Raw genomic sequence first — 13,865 nt, 5'->3', positions numbered from 1 at the left:
CAGCTGTCACTTGGCTCCTGCTGCAAAGGGAGCTAGAAGATGCGTACGGGCCCCTCGCAGCCTCGCTCCACGGCAGGTGGCAAGGTAGCACTGATGTCACCGCGTAACCGGAGCCGGCGCTAATGGCAGCTGTCAGCATTGCACAGAAGTGGGTTTGAGTTTTATTCCCGTGGTGACGTTAGAGGAATCTGCCTTCCATTGAGGAATAGGATTACTGCAGACCCTGGCCCACAGAGGCCCCTGGCCGGGGAGGGTCTAACAATGGGGGAAATGAGAAAGCTGCCCCCTTTTAACAGGGTTTCCAGACAGGGACAGACCCTGGGGGCAGCGGACTGCCCAGCAGGGAGCAGGTGGAAAATTACACCCATCCTCACACACGCTTGGCAGGAGCTCCCTGATTAAAAAATACAACATCGTGGGAGTGACCCCGAGCCACAGGCGAGTGAACAGACCAAAGAGTGGGGTCTATTCCCAGTTCCGGGTGGAGAGTAGAGCCTAGTGGTTATAGCAAGGAGATGAGTGTTTCCTTGGTTGCGTTCCCAGCTCTGGATAGGGAATGATCCCTAGAGATTATAGCAGCGGGACTGGGCGTTGGGGTTCCAGGGTTCTATTCCTAGCTCTGATGCCTAGTGGTTAGAGTGGGAGGGGACTGATGCCTAGTGGTTAGAGTGGGAGGGGGTGCTGGGACTCAGAACTCCTGGGTTCTATTCTGACCTTTCGATGCCCCCCCCTCCAATCTGTATATTCCTTATCACCCTTGCATCAGGAAAATGTCCCGTGCTGTCCAAAGCTCGCGGACAGCAGCCCGTCCGTGACCCATTTGAAACAGCTGCAATCCCCACGGCACTGCCAGACGCGTGAAAAACTCTGCGTGGCCACCACGGCTGCTGCCCGGGTATCAGTTGCCAAGTGGCGGCAGCAGAGGCAGCCTGCACAGCAGCGGGAGGGGGAGCGCAGGCAGCAGCAAGGAAACCCTTGGTATTATTATAGACATGTGCACTGCCAACCTCCTCTCGCTCCTTTCGGAAGCCAAGATGCCCCCGGGGAGACAGGCTTAGAAGAAACAGGACCACAGCCCAGCAGGGTAAACGATCCGGAGGGAGATCGGAGCAGCTCCACGGCGGAGCCGGAGATTTAGATGGCGATATGACCCGCAGGCCAATTTGCAGCGGAGAGTGGATTTTAAAAGCTTGGCTTTGCCCATAATGGCTCATCACCCGTAACCTTTGTAGCCATCGGCACGTTGCAACCAGCAGTAACTTACCGCTGCTATTCGGCGGCGAACCAGCCGACGTGTTTATTTCCCTCCCGATCTACGGCTGCGATCAGAAGCCGTGCATGAAGATGACTAAGCCTTGGCTAATTTTCTATCCGTTCTAGAGAGCAGACATTTTTATCTATTCCGCCTCAAAATAGAAAACCCTGAAAAAAGGAGAGAAAACACAGGCATGCACTCCTGAGCCTGAAAAGCATTTCATTCCTTAAAACCCGACTTGCTCTGTAATAATGTGAAGTGTCCTCTTCCAGCCGCACCAAGAACAGACTTCAAAGCAATCAGGCCAAGAGAAACTGGTTAGTCAGGAACCAGCTGATGGCAGGCACGCTATTTAAAAACATATACAGGGGCTCCAACTTATTATCTAAATATCTAAATTGCCTCTTTTTTAATAAGGATAATGCTGGATTTTATTTGAGGTTTGGGGTAATTTGCTTGTTGGCGTTAGTTGGTAAAGGAATCAGCGCAAATCACTACAGAGAGGCAGCAATTATGTATGCTAATGAGTTCCTTATAAGCACCAAAAGTAAATGCTCACATAATGAGTAGCTGAAAGTGCACACTTATAGCAGCTGAAAGAGAAAAAGCGTGAGAGAGAGCGGGTATGCATAGAGCTAGGTAGGCTTCTGACAATAAAGTAACCTCTGCAGTGTCAGTGTGAGCTGTTAAACCCGCGGCTGCATTTCCCCCCAGCAGTGGCTGCATTTCCACAGGGGTGAAATGATTTCTACAGAATACATTCCGCAAATCTCACACAGATCTTCCAGAATGACAGGCACTCCGCAGCATAAGCCTCAGATGTTATTTATTACGCACGTAAAGAGGCAGGCACGTTACCACAAATTTGCCAGGCAAAACTCAGCAAGTCCGTAGCCTGCTAAAGAGTTTCTGACTCTAGGCTGGCTGGCGAAGATGCAGGGGCTCTAATGAGGGGAAGGGACGACACGCCTGGGTTCTAGGCCTGACTGACACCGCTTCGTTCTGTGACCTTGGGCAAGTCCCAGAAGGCTCCTGGTTTCCCAATTTGCATAAAAGGGCTAATGACAGCCTGAAGCATAATTCAATAATGGCCGACATGTGCTTTGAGGTCCTCAGCTGAAGGGGGGTAGACATGTTGGTACAAGCACCGCCCGATAAATCAGGGTTTGTTCAGGAATGGTGCTGGGGGAGGGGGGTTCAATACCCCAGTTTCTCTCGTGGAGGTAAATCTCCCCAGGGAAGAACCTGGTTGGAGCCCCATGGAGTCTCGATCTATTGTGAGCCCCCCCAGATGGGGGAGTTGCCCCCGGGGGTGCTAACAGCAAAGGCCTGCTCCACGTTGGCGCCTGGGTTGCAGCTGCCACCGTCAGGCACTGGGCGCCATGGGAACTAGGTGCCTGGTTCAAGGCTCCGGCAGCAAAGGGGGGTAGGGTCAGGCTCAGAGGTTTCCGTTTCGCCCAGAGTCGGCCCTGCTGTCAGGGGATGGGTCAGATGGCAGGGCCAGGAAGCAGCTGCTCTCCTGCTGGGAGGGTGGGAATGTCACCCCAACCAGCTGGCAGGGCGATCCACGCGACCTGCCCTCCACAAGACCTGCTGCTTTCCCCCAAGGGAGAGCTACGAAACCCAGGGCGGCAGGCAGGCCGGGGCCCCGACGCCAGGCCCCGACAGACGCCTGGCACCCTGACACCAGGCCCCGACAGACGGCCGATGCCAGGCAGGCTGGGGCCCTGTCAGATGCCCAGTGCCCCGACGCCAGGCAGGCCGGGGATCTGAGGGGGTCACGGTGGGCGCTCTGGCATCAGGGCAAGTTCAGGCCTGGCACGATGCTGCTCAGAGCGGCCTCCCAAAAGCAGGGAGTCCGGAGCCGCGGGTTAATTACTCTGTGACTCGCAGCAGCGGCACCTCATTCAGAGCCCCTGCAGCAGTCTTGCCGTGCTCCCACCTGGTCCAGGGCTCCTTAACCCCCGGAGCTGGATCCAAACGGGGGGGGGGGGGGCAGCCTGGGCGGTGCGGGGCCCTGCAAACCCAGCGTGTGGCCCGTTCTCCTCTGACACTTCCCGGCCAGATCGAATGACCCGGCTCCCGGGCCAGACAGCTCCAGGAGTCAGGGACCCACGCATCCAATTACAGGATCCGCTTACCACTGCTGTTTATAGGACACCCCTCTCAGTCCCCCCCCCCCCCCCCACTTGGCAGGCTCGGTATAAAACATTAATCACATCACGCTGCCTGCCTTCCTCCATCAAGAACGAAGCCGTGATGCGGTGGAAGGGGGGAGGTCTGGGAACCCGGGTGTCCTGCCCAGCTCCGGTGACTCCCTTTCACATTCCTCAGCCATAGGGTCAATCGGACGCAGGCTTCTTTCTCCCTCTCTGCCTTGCCTGTTTGGGCCATTCTCTGCCAGGCACCACCCCAGAGGTAGCTGCATTTCAGTGGCAGGTGGAGCGGTCCCTGGAGCTCATGAGATGGCTTGGGATCCGTGGAGACCAAAGGCACACCCTCTCCTCCAAGTTGGGGTCCCAGTCCAGGCCCCCCTCCCCACTGGCCCCTCTCACTCTCGGGTTGCTAGTGTTACTCCATAAGGGCCAAATGGGTTTGAAATGGCTCTGGATGCTCTCTGGAATAGGGGGCCAAGATGCTCCGCCCTTTTCCAACAGGGCCACGCCTCCCCCGTCCACCCCCAGGACCGCAAGAGCTGCAAGAACTTTGCGACCACTCCATGTGCAAGGTGATTCTGGGCCGTGAGAACCCAGGAAGGGGGCCAGTGGGGCTGGTTGGGGGGGGTGAGAAAGAGTACAGGTGGGAGGGGAGCGGATGGCTTATCAATGCAGCCAGGTTTCCATTCACGTGAGCGACAGACACACCTGCAGGGATGAGCTTGGATGTTCCACGCCTCGGAAGGAAAATAAGCCAGGCCTAGTGGTTAGAGCAGGAGACCCGGAGCCAGGATTCCTGGATGCTCATGGCCCAGCATCACCTTGCGCATGCCAACCTGGGCCAGGGTGCAGCGGGTATGAACAGAGAGGAGCCCCTCATGTGCCAACCTGCTGCCCAGGCCTATTCCCCCAGGATGAGCTCGGAGCAGCGGAACGGGGCCAGGGCCCAGGCCCCCTGGTGACTAACCAGGGCCCGCGTAGAAGTCGGTTCCCGCTGAGCCAGGAGCTGGCCAGTCCTTGCGGTGCAGAGAGGGGTGCTGGCGGCCTGCCAGCTCCGCATGCCAATTTGCATATTAAATGCACATCCATCTGCATACTAAAGATCAATTTGCATGGAGGAAGCATCTTGAACGGCACCGAAAGCTAAACACCAAGTGGCCGTGGGAGAGGCCTGTTCCCAGCGGGGTCTTGACGGGTCCATTCCCGGTGGCGGGGCTTGGATCCCCGGCTCCACGGCTGCCCTCTCGCAGAGCAAAGCACTGTGGGAAATGGAGTCCCCTGCCTCCGCTGCAACCCACCGGCCCTGACCCTGCTGCAGGGGATCCTGCCTCTCACCTGGCCCCGGGCTGGAGAGATCAAAGGGCCACGGTGGCCACGCTCCCCCACTGCACCCCGCCCTCTCTAGCAGCCCAGCTAAAGGATGCCCATCTGTGGCGGCGGGTACCCCCGATCCTGCACCCCCGCCCGCAGCACGAGGAGACTCCGCCAGCCAGTAGAATCGAGGGGGTTTCTCGTTTCTCGAGGATACAGCCCAGCACAGGAGTCAGGGCCAGGCAGCCTCAGACCCCTTGGGGTTGGGTCCGTCGCCCCCCTCAACCCCCAGTACTCAGCTTAGTCTCCTCTCCATGTTTTTCCAGGCAAAACTGCCCAGCTCCCAGACCCTGCCCCCCAGCCAGGTGGCCGTCTCCGCCTCCCTTCCTGTGTCTCTCCCCCTGGGAAGAGCCTCGTCATCTGCTCAGGCTGGGACTAGGTGTCTGGCCAGTCCACAGGTGGGTGAGTCCGTGGGAATCACCCCACAGCGCAGGGGAACCCCGGGTTACAGGGCAGACAGCCCCCACTACCTCACACCATCCCAGGTGTTTCCCACCCAACCTGATGCTCCATGGCTCTAGTGCCAGGCTGACCCCGCCCAGCACAATGATGATGGCCTGGGGGGGGTCTCCCCCCCCCACCCGCACGCTGTTGTGCAGGGACAGGAGGGGGCTGGATTGCAAAGCTGACACCCACGGCACACTGCTCCCCTAGGACACCGCTCCTCCCTTCCCCACGGCAACAACCCTCCCTTCCTCCGGACTCTGCCTCTCCATCCCAACCCTGGGACAAACTGTCCTCCCCTCCCATTACCCCCCCATCGCTCCTGGGTACCCTGCCCCCCATTGCCATCCAGCCCGGGCGCTGCCACACTTGCGGGTGTTTAATTCATGAGGCCGCGGCCCTAGCCTGGGCAGCAACAGGTCCTCAATAGGCTCGGTGGCAGGGCCCGTAAATAATTCAGGAGGCTGCTCCGTCTCCCCGCCTAGCAGCTCGCTGGATGCAGCCGGCTCCGTGGCTAATTAATTTTAATTACCGTCTTTCACTGTTTGGAAATTGGGCAGGTTTGCAAGGGGGGGAAAAGAGGGGGAAATCCAACCACGGTGAGTTGCAATTAGGGGGAACAAAAAATCCTTGCAGCGCTCAGCGACTCATTTCAAGGAAATTAAAGTGTCATTTAAACCGAGCGTATAATTAACAGGGCTGAGTGGGGGAAGGGGGCCCGTGTGGCTGGCTTGGGGAGGTGAGGGGGAAACATGGGGGGGGGAGCTGATGGCTTAGAAATGCAGCCTGGTTTCCTTCCACGTGAGTGACAGACACACCTGTAGGGATGAGCTTGGAGGTCCACATCTCGGAGGGAAAATAAGCCAGGCCTAGTGGTTAAAGCAAGGGACCTGAGCAAGGGTGCCTGGGTTCTCTTCCTAGCTCTGCCCCTGCAGGCTGCTTCACTCCACCCTGCCTTAGATTTCCCCCTCTGTACAAGCACCGGCCGGGATTCCTTGTCACCGTCTGCTTTGGAGGGCTATCGCCCCCAGCACAAAGCGGGCGGGAGGCCAAGGAGCCCGGCGAGCCAGGACTCCCAGTGTCACTGAGCCCAGCGGTCCATGGCCTGGCGATGCTGCTCCACCGCCTGCTGCCTCACTTTCCCCTTCCCAGAAAGGGAGCGGACGGTTCTGACACCTCCGGGGGCTGGGAGGCCGACCAGGGGTGTCCGTAACACAGCCTGAAGTCCTAGCACCTGGCCCACCCTGCCCTCTGCCCCTGGCGCTTCCTCGCCGACCGACCATGCCAGGGCGGGACTAGCTGTCTGGAGCAGCAGGCCCTGGGGTACACGCGGGAAGGGGATGCTGGAGAGTGGGAGAAGCCTGCTCAGCAGGCCTCAGCTCTCGGCTGCCTTGGTCTCAGGGCCCAAACTGTGCTCCGGTCTGAGCTGCCCTCTGCGAGGCCTCCTTCCCCCTCACATCCAGCTCCAGGGCCACCACACCCGGCTTTGAGGGCTGCCCTTGTCCCCGGATACCAAACCTCATCACCTTTTTCCAAGCCTGGCCCGGCTCTGCCCCTCCCTGCTTAGCCGCCCTGCTCTCACTCTGTTCCCCTGGTCCTTGTGACCAGCCTGGTCCCTCCACATGGGGCTGCCCCGGGGGGAGCCACACGGGACTGAGTCCGCTTTACGGACTGGCTGCTACAGCTTGTGCGGACGAGCCGAGACGCCCGAGCTGGGCCTGTGACAGACTCAGCTCCCCTGTGGATTGGCACCGGGAGAGAAGTTCCCGCCCTCCCCCCGAACCCACCACCCTCCCATGAAGCCCTTACACGAGGGGTCCCTCTTTTCACCAGGGTCCTACGCCCAGGGTGAAATCCTGGCCCTGCTGAAGTCAAGGACCAAACTCCTACTGGACTTCAACCCCCGTGTTTGTGGTGGTGATGATTTGCACGGCCGTAGCCCCTAGGAGTCCCAACCACGGAGCAGGCCCTGGCTGCGCCAGGCGCTGTACAAATACAGAACACAACGGCAGGCCCTACTCCAACACGCCTCCAGCCAACGGAGCGGCCTGGCCTTGCTGCTGGCAGCCAGTTCAGGCCCCCGCAACCCCTCCCAAAGACCATGTCCAACGGCTACACCACTGCGACCCACTCTGCTCCGTGCTGTGCCCATCCCCCTCCGCGCAGCCAGGGCTGCTCCCTCTCCTCCCCGGACAGCGCCCGGCGGGCGCGGAGACACAGGGCCCGCCGCAGCCCAGCCCCCTCACACTGGAAGGCAACGGCCCGACCCGGCTCTCGGGGTGATGAAGCTAAAATGGACTCACCCTGCTCGGTTGGGGGTCTCCCCAGCCCCGCGGTCCGGGAGGCATCGTGGGGTTTGTGATCCTAGAACTGGGCCCTGCAGGAGTCACCCCGGGAAGAGACAGGGCCAAACGTCTGGGGAGCCCTGAAAGGGGCCTCGGTTCTGAGGATCAACAGATGCGGCGCCTCTCTAACTTCCCCTCTCCGCAGGGCGGCCGAAGAGACGGTGTCAGGCCCTGGACAGGAGCCGGACAATGAGCAATGAATTAACGGGCCCCCAGGAGGGGAGAAGACTAGCAAAGGCAGCTGCTGCAGAGAAGGCAGGAACCCAGGAATCCGGACAGCCTTGCTTTAACCGCTAGGCTTCGCTGTCTGATGAGGCTGCGACGAAGACTCAGGAATCCTGATTCCCAGCCCCCCCTCCTAGTCCAGCAGGACAAACTCCTCCGCTAAGGCTGGAGCCGCATCCCTGGGTACGTCTCTCGTCTGGCTCCTCTGCGGACGCGTTTCCGCATCTGGCTGCCGCTGGCCAGCGCGTGTGTATAAATATCCTGCGTGGAAAGCAATTCAAATCCCTGCAGCACCAGCCCTTCCGTGGCTTAATTCCCGCGCCCCACCCACACCCCCCCTTCTGCTCAGCGGGTCCTGGGCAGGTCGTGCTTCCCCAAGGGCTCTGGCTGCGTTTCCTGGCAGGCTGTCCACGGCCGGCTCCCGGGGGTGAGACCAAACCCTTGGATCTGTCAGAGCAGGCTGGCTAACCCCATCCACCGGCTCCAGCTCGCGGATCAGGAAATCCAGGGGAGGGGCAGCCGATTAAGATTACTTTCCTGGCAGAGTCCTCAGGAGTCACCCTGCAAAATACGCCTCTTCAAGGCGGGACTCGTGCCTGGAGTTTGCAGGGTTTCCTCCTGGCCTGGCTCCTTCTGGATTCTGCACGTTCATTGCACAAGTGGAAGCGAGGGGCCGGGAAAGCCAGACACGGAGGAGGGGTCAGTGGCGGGTCCGTGCTGAGCGCTGGCCTCCCCTTTATTTTCCTGACGCCCCCGACAATAACAGAGCGACACGAGGGACCGCCCACCAGCGCGCAGCACTGGGAGAACAAACCAGTCCAGCTCCTAGGGAACCCTACAGCCACAAGCCAGCATCCACCGCCCCAGCACCCAGGCATGACAGACCCTACGATAACAAAACCGCACCTAAAGCCCCAGTGGGACCCTACAATAAACCATTGTACACAAGCACAGAGCTAGCCGGAAACCCTACAATAACAAGCAAGCACCCAGAGACTGATGCAAGGTGAGAAAGGTGGAGGGGGGGAGCAGCATTAACACACTGCTCCAGCCGCCTTCTCATTCTTTTAAGTCCGAAGAAACATTGATTTTGCAGTCGGTTTTATTTCCTCTTTCGTCTCCTCTGGAATGGGTCAAACGTTCTCTCGGATTGCTCCGAGCCGAGGCGCCAGGGGCTTCATTGGAGATGTCAGTGCTTCCAAACACGTATTTGTAGTGAAGTAAGATGAAGTATCCCCTGGAGCGCCTGAGACCCCCCCGGGCTGGGTGTGTGGCTGAAGAACCCAGGTGCTGGTCGAGGGGGCTGCTGCAGACTTTGCTGGAGCTTTAGAGAGCCATCAGTCGCATGCCCCGGGCCCGGGGCCACCCGATCCGTTCCCTTCACCAAGCAGTGGCCTGGATATTGAACAGCAGGGTGAAGGAGGGAGGCAAACAGCTTTTGCTGACTCCGACAGGGCACGGTCCTTCCGCCGCTGCGCATTGGGGTGTGCTACAGTCTTCCCCTTTGGACAGGGCGATTCTCCCCATTATACAGGTGAGGAAACGAGGCCCAGAGAGACACAGGCGCGCCCATGCTGCGAACCGGAAATCCCAGCCCAAGGGGACACACCCGCGCTAGCTCGTGCCGAGTCAGGAGGTGGAAAGTAGCACAAACACAGTGACTAGCTGCCCAGCGTGGGTTGTGTGACTCAGGGCACCTGCCGAGGGTGGCCAGCAGCGTGTGATCAAACCTGTCTCTAGCACGACGAAGGCAGCTCTTGTCACACAGAAGTGAACCTCACCCACGCGCTCTACACTGACGGGAAACCCGTCCTGCCTGACAATGCAGAGAACCAACAAACTCACCAGCCAAGCCACGAGCCTGGAATTTGCCTCTCGGTGCTTCCTCCCCATCCTCTCCCCCAGCTTCGTCCCAAGTGGAACATACCTGGCACGAGGGCACAATCAGCTGAGCACTTGGCCATGGAAAGGGTGCACAAACTCCCTGCTCCCGATGCTGCTGCAGCTTGGATCCAGGCCGCCGCAGCTCCAGGGGGCTAGGGAGACCAGGAAGCCGCATGGAGGTGGGCGCAGGAAAAGCAGCTGGTTAATTCCAGGTCAGCCGGCGACCCAAGACTTCATCAGCCCAGCTCCTCTCTGAACTCCCGGGACAATCCATGACCCCACAGCAACAGCAGCAGGCTGGGCCAGAGCAATGTCCCTGCCCCGCCGCCTACCAGTTCCTCCACGCCCCACGAGGTGGCTGCATTTCTGCGGCGTCACCGGTGCCAGTACGGCTTGCACAACACTCTCCTCTGACGAAAGGTGTTGCACCAACGCAGGACATGCTTGTTAACGAGGCTGACATTACCATTAGCTGGGGTGTATTATTAATGCCGCGTGCTCCGCACCGCGCGCCCTTCCCACGCTGCAGCGCCACCGGGGCAGGCCGGCCTCCTCCAGGAGCCAACGCGCCGAGGTCCCCACAGCGGGCCACCACGCGGAAAGATCGAGAGCTGGACTCCGCAGCCGCCACTTCAAAGGCTTCCCACTTGGCATCTGCCCCGTGAGCTGTCAGATCCCGTTCCATTACTGACTGGGGGAGCGCATGGCAGGGGCTGCAGGGAAATCAAAGCTGCAGCTGGGGACACCCGCCAGACAGGCACGCGGCACCCGGCTTTGTAATAACTGTGAACGACACTGAGACGGAGGAATCTCGAGAGCAAAGGTGGGAAGGGGAACCTGCATATGATCTCCTAGGGCGCCTAGGTCCCGTGCCACGCCCGGCAGACCGGAGAGCAGCTGGTGTTAATAAATATTATCTTAAGGCTCCTGAAGCGCTTACGGAATTCTGTCCACAGTAATGCAATGCGCTGGCTCCTGCGCCACCCTCGAGTCGGATCCCGCACACTGCCCTCTGCTGGCTGCAGTCGGAACTGCTCCACTGTGTGTCATGCACCTTATACGGAGCATGGTCCTGAGCTCAAGCGCTTGGGGCCTTGCCTGTCTCCGCGGTGGGGCAGATGGCGGAGAGCTCAAAGCCGTGGTGGATGTTCACAAATCACGTCACCCACCACTGCAGCCACCTCTAGGGAGGAGGACAGCATAGAACAGAGAGAGGGTGGGGCAAAAGAACTGAGGACTTTGTAACAAACCTGCGCCAGGCGCTCCTCGGGTCTGCACAGAGTACAAGCCTGGACAAGGAACTGTTCAAAGGAACCAATGAAACAGGAGCAAGGAACCTGACAGTGCTCTGTAAAATCTCCCGCTTGGCTTTTGAAGTGTTCTAGGAAAACCCTCCACACAGGGAACTGCAGCGAACGCACCACCCCAGGGGATGACGCTGACCCTGCTGGGCCTTGAACCTGCTGCCCCAAGGAGCGAGGTATTTCCAGCCGGATGGGAGAAGGCGGACATGCTCAGTTGACCCTGACAGTTCCCGGACAAGCCAGGTTGCTGGCTGCCAACGCCGCACGGGAACAACGGCGCATTGTTCTAGGAGTCCAACTGCACGAAGCTGCCTCCCGCCTACGGCTTTGGAAGGTCAGGTGCTTCCTTGCTGGCCTAGAAATAGCTCATTGTTCTCTGCCGGGAGCCGTGAATCCCGCCTGGAAGGAGCCCAGAGCTGTCACCAACTGCGGCCATTCCCCACCCCTGCCTGGACACAGCCCAACTGTGGCTCTCGTTAACGGCCTCCCATTAGGAACGCTGTGCAACTGGGGGCAGGGACCAAGTCTGGGACGTTCCAGACCACAACCACCAGCCTTTACCCTTGAAAGGAGAAACCTAACAAATGGGGAGTACTTAGGAGGCTGTTCTAGTGGCTGAAGCCAGCCACTAGAGGGAGACATGGTCACCCTCACTAAGGGTACGTTTACACTGCACGGCTATTTCGAAATAAACGATTCCGGAATAGTTCTGAAATAGCACGTCTACACTGCAGGGAAGCCTCAACATAACTGCGAGGCAGGCTTCCCTAATGTAGACGTGCTACCTCGATTTAGAGTCCCAGGAGGCACCGGGGAGGAATAACTTAGAACGGCCCCGGTGAGGGGCTATTTCGAAACAGCAGCAATGGAGCGTCTACACAGGCCTTATTTTGAAATAGCTATTTCGGAAGAGGTGTTATTCCTCGCAGAATGAGGTTTCCAGATTTCACAATAAGTTGCCCATTATTTTGCAATGATTTCAAAACAGTGTTTGTCAACCTTTTTTTTAATAAAGTACCCCTTTAAAAAAATAATCATAGGTACCCCCAGTGCCTACAGGTTACAGACAGACAATTTTTTTTTCTGCCATTGCAACACATTTGTTTAAACAACTTAATCATAGCTTGGCAGGCGATGACAGTTTTGGGTGTAGAAAGTACAAAAATAATAAAGTACTGTAAAACTTAAAAGAAAAATCCAGTTGTCTCCAAATTTCAGGTGTGTTGACGTACCCACCTAGACTTCTCTCAAGTACCCCTAAGGGTTGAGAAACACTGTTTCAAAATAATGGAATGGCTGTGTAGACGCTCACATTGTTATCTCGAAATAACGGTGCAGTGTAAACGCACCCTAAGCGAGTGCGTGAGCTTTGCCTTCTGAGAGAGGGACCCCAGTGCCAGGTAAGGGTCTCACTACCAGCGAATTCGCAGTCGTCCCTGTCTGCGCTACTTTGCATGACTATTCATGGCACCAACTCATGTGTTGGTGTTCTCCATTCCTCCCAGAAGCACTTGCCTACTTCTCCAATCAGAGACCAAAACTAGTGCCATGTGACTCATCTGACCAATCCCATCACATTGCTTGACCAATCCAAATATCTCGAATCCGAGGACAGTAATTCCTTATTTAACACGTGCCCGCTTAACACGTTTTCGTGATCGCACTTTTTTTTTTTTAGGGAACGTGTTTTGAATTACACAACCGTCCCTGGAATAACACGATTTCTCCAGCCGGCCCATTGCTGGCGGCTGCGCGGGGCTTCCTTTGCCTCCCTAAAAAGAGGCAGAGGGTTCGCCGCTCGCCGCGCCGTTCCCCGCTGACTCCCCCTCGCCGGATGCCTTCCCCCTCTTCTCCGCCCGTTTGCAGGCCGGTGGCTGGGTTTCCCCAGCTGGCCCGTCGCCGGCGGCTGCACAGGGCTTCCCCTGCCTCTCTGCAAAGCAGCGAAGGGTTCCCCAGTGACCCCCCCCTCTAGATGGAGTGCAGGTCCCGGCACTCGTCACAGAGGCATACTCCCAACCCAATCCCCCTCCCCTCCCCTCCCCTTCCCCAGAGCCAAACACCTCCCCTCCCTGCTGTAACCCAGTCCCCTTCCTCCCCCAACCTTATGTTCCCATCTCAACAGACACCACCGCTTGAAATGCAACCCCCACCTTTTCCATTATTTTCAACGGGAAAATTGACCCCGCATAACACGTTTTCACTTAACACGATCATTTTCTGAAACACAGCTATAGTGTTAAATGAGGAATTACTGTAGCAAGCCATGGCGTAGAAGAGAGATCTCTGTCCAATACATATGCGTCATGATAACACCAAACCGGAGAGGTTAAATCAAGATGGAAGTGGCAAACTTATCAATAACAAGGCCAAAGAGGCAGAGGCGTCGGAGAAATATTTCTGTTTGAGGGAAAAACACAATACAATCTCATCAGATGGGGACAATAATACTTTTTCCGTTCTACTAGTAGCTTCTGTTTAACATCCTCCAGAGATATAAAAGTCAGATATTTTTAAATCAGCAGAGCCAAATAACCCGCACACAAGAGTTTAAAAAAAAAGAGTTGGCCAAGGAGGATACTGGACCATTAATGTTGATTTTCTATAAGTCTTGAAGTACTGGGAAAGTTCCTAAAGACTGGAAGAAAGCTAATGTTGGGCTAGGTTTTTAAAAGGATAAAAGGGGCCGACACAGGTAATTATAGACCTGTCAGCCTGGTATTGATTCGAGGTGAGATAAAGGAGCGGCTGAAATGCAACTCAATTAATAACGAATTAAAGGAGGATTACATGACTAGCGCAAATCAACATGCATTTATGGAAAATAGATTCTGTCAAACTAACTTGCTATCTGTTTTGGATGTCATTACAGTTTGGTTGATAA

General features: G+C 57.3%; 1 protein-coding gene across 3 annotated transcripts in view; it reads right to left on the bottom strand.

The window, feature by feature from the left end:
- Window positions 1-13,865, bottom strand: part of SEMA6B (semaphorin 6B) — an 89,855-nt gene that overhangs the window by 60,842 nt on the left and 15,148 nt on the right. Inside the window, exon 1 of one of the 3 annotated variants that reach the window (XM_075903048.2) lies at window positions 7,530-8,119. The exons of the other annotated variants lie outside the window; for them this stretch is intronic. The gene's annotated coding sequence lies outside the window, so the exon portion shown is untranslated. Of the gene's footprint in view, window positions 1-7,529; window positions 8,120-13,865 lie in introns of those variants that run through there. 3 annotated transcript variants of the gene reach the window in all.

The sequence above is a fragment of the Pelodiscus sinensis genome, chromosome 32 (genome assembly GCF_052426305.1).
Source record: "Pelodiscus sinensis isolate ZL-2025 chromosome 32, ASM5242630v1, whole genome shotgun sequence".
In the NCBI taxonomy this organism is placed as follows: Eukaryota; Metazoa; Chordata; order Testudines; family Trionychidae; genus Pelodiscus; species Pelodiscus sinensis.
This window is presented reverse-complemented; position numbering and strand designations above follow the sequence as displayed.